The sequence below is a fragment of the Saccoglossus kowalevskii genome, chromosome 3 (genome assembly GCF_978046115.1).
Source record: "Saccoglossus kowalevskii chromosome 3, keSacKowa6.1, whole genome shotgun sequence".
In the NCBI taxonomy this organism is placed as follows: domain Eukaryota; kingdom Metazoa; phylum Hemichordata; class Enteropneusta; family Harrimaniidae; genus Saccoglossus; species Saccoglossus kowalevskii.
Genome location: NC_140643.1, coordinates 28,281,111 through 28,283,864, shown reverse-complemented (window position 1 = coordinate 28,283,864; position 2,754 = coordinate 28,281,111). Strand labels below are relative to the sequence as shown.

The 2,754-nt window shown below is 44.2% G+C and overlaps 1 long non-coding RNA gene across 1 annotated transcript; it reads right to left on the bottom strand.

Annotated features, from left to right (window-relative positions):
• Positions 1–371: 371 nt before the first annotated feature.
• LOC146747703 (uncharacterized) lies at positions 372–1,424 on the bottom strand. Its single transcript, XR_014928882.1, has 2 exons — positions 1,296–1,424; positions 372–733 (listed from the first exon to the last, which is right to left on the bottom strand). It is a non-coding gene; the product is annotated as an uncharacterized LOC146747703 (long non-coding RNA).
• Positions 1,425–2,754: the final 1,330 nt, after the last annotated feature.

Sequence of the window (2,754 nt, the reverse complement as noted above, 5' to 3'; positions counted from 1 at the left end):
CTACCGAAAAAATACAGGAAAATGGTTCTGCAGGCTTTACATAATGATGTGACAGCAGGACACCTGGGTATTACAAAGACTGCGGAGAGAATAAAGCAGAGATATTATTGGTATGATTTGGGGACTGATGTGCAGTTATGGTGTCAACAGTGCACCGTTTGTGCAAAACGTAGTGTTTTACCCCGAAGGCATAGGGCACCACTGCAGCAGTATGGGGTAGGAGCCCCAATGGAAAGAATTGCCCTAGACATAATGGGACCATTGCCAGAGACCCCCAGGGGGAATAAAGTTATCCTGGTGGTTGGTGATTATTTTACTAAATGGATAGAGGCATATGGGCTCCCAAATCAAGAAGCAGAGACAGTGGCGCATACATTGGTAACACAGTTTATTTCACGGTTTGGTGTTCCTAGAGAAATACACTCTGACCAAGGGCGGAACTTTGAATCCAGGTTATTTGCAGAAATGTGTCAACTATTGGGTATGAAAAAGACACGCACAACAGCCGGGAATCCGAAATCTGATGGTTATATTGAGCGGTATAATAAGACATTGATAGATATAATTGCCAAGTATATTAAGGTGGATCAGTCCGATTGGGATTTGTATATTCCCATGGCAACAATGTCCTATAGGAATGCGATACAGGAATCTACCTCATTTACACCAAATTTGCTGATGCTGGGAAGAGAGATTACACTCCCTATCGACTTGACGATGGAAACGGATGTACCTGAGGGAGAAGAGACAATAACAGATTATGTGGAAAAGCTGAGGAATAATTTGCAGTGGATACATGAGAAAGCTAGAGTTAGGTTGCAAGGTAGTGCAAAACGCCAGAAACGACAGTATGACCAAAGACTTGCTGGGAAGCAGTTGCAAAGAGGCGATTTTGTGTGGTTATTTGACGCCACGAAAAGAAAAGGGCGCTCCCCAAAGTTACAGCAGAGATGGCAAGGGCCCTTCATAATAGTGGAAAAACTGTCAGATGTTGTTTATAAAATACAGAAAGGAAAAGGTGGTAAAACGAAGATAGTGCATTTCGATCATATGAAACCATATAAGGGGGAGGAAATAGCAAGCTGGCTGACGGACAGTGAACCCGGGAAGGTGGCAGAAGCTGAAATTAATTTATCCGAGTACCCTGAATTGGTGACACCGGAAGCGATATTTACTGACTCGAGCAAGGCAGGCCTAAATATAACTCAGTTAAATGCTGAACCGGAAATACGACGCGAGGCCCAGGAAGGTGGTAACGGGAAAAATGACATGATAAAAGATGAAGAAAAACTCACCCCAAAAGACACGACGAAAGATGCAGGTAGTTCAAAGCAGCCAGGAGAAGCAGAGACGCGAAGGAATCCCCCCAGAACGAGAAAAATACCTCGTCGGTTTCTGTATTAGTAAATAGGAAAACCAAGATGACACCCGATGACGTAGCACATCGAGGGCGCCCTCGGAGGTGAGTTAAAAATAGCCCAATTGCTACGTCATTCATGCATACTTAATTTATAGAATCCGCTGACAGAGGAAAAAGTTTTTAACTTTCAAAGTTGCACGCTTGATACATCCTGGTGACCACTGCTGAAAATTGGAGACCCGCTTGCATTGCTAACGCGGAGAAAGACGTGAAAGGAAAGAACAAAAGAAAGAAAGAATGTCCGGCGGCAGGAAAAGAGATTGGGATGGCGAAAGGAAGCGTTGGGAGAAAGAAATGAACTTGAGGAGGTGGGACAGTCAACAGCCTGATCCGGACACCGTAACCTGTGAGAGATGTGATGCAGTTTTTAAGTCTAGGAGGCGAATGAGAGACCACATGGAGCGGCATCATGGGAATGCAACCGGCGGGGAGGCGAGCCGTAAAGCTAGGAAAGAGAAGACGGATGGTGAAAGGGATGCAGAAAAGCCGTCTACATCGTCACTCGGGGTAGCAGTTGTTGGTGTGGGAAAGCTGCACAGTTATACTATACCCCGAATCCAAAAGTCCCAGGAATGGATGCAGGGTGGGCCCCAATGTCGGAGGGTAAGGAGAGAAGAAGAGAAAGGAAAGTCTGGAAGGACGCCGCCAGAAAGACGTCCGACAGTCAGATCAGGGGGAAAGGATATAGAGGCAATGAAACAAGCGTACGTGAATGCCTGTGAGCGAGGGGAGGTGGAACAGGAATCTGACGGGGTGTTGGTATCGTCGGACTCGGAGTCGAACCCAGAGGCGACGCAGGGTGAGGAGTATGCAGCGGGAGTTAAATATCGAGACGTGAGCACACAGACCCCGGAATTACAGAGATGCTGTGCTGGAGGTTGTGGGGGTGGAAAATTGAGAGTAAAGATTAGAAACCGGTCCGAGTGCGTTTTTGTTGATTTGGAAGAAAGCACGGACTCAAACTGAACTGTGATAAACTGTGAAGTGCACTGCCCTGTAAAAGTATTTTTAACTATATTTATAATCTGTTTTTTAACTATATTAACAATCTATTTTAACTATATTTATATGACATATATATTTCTATTTTGATATGACTAAAAGTTTACAAGTAGATAAATCGCACTTGTGCGTGAGTAGAAAACAAAGTTATTATTTATTGTTCTATACTTGTTGTTATTCGATATTTATTTATTTTATTCTTTTGTTATACCCATGAAGTACAGTCTTTAGTTTGTTTTGTAACCAGAAACCAAAGAGATCTCAAACCGAACTCGTACTGCTGGGCTGCAGACCAGCATTGGGAGTTTGGGGAGAGTGGACAAATTTATCAA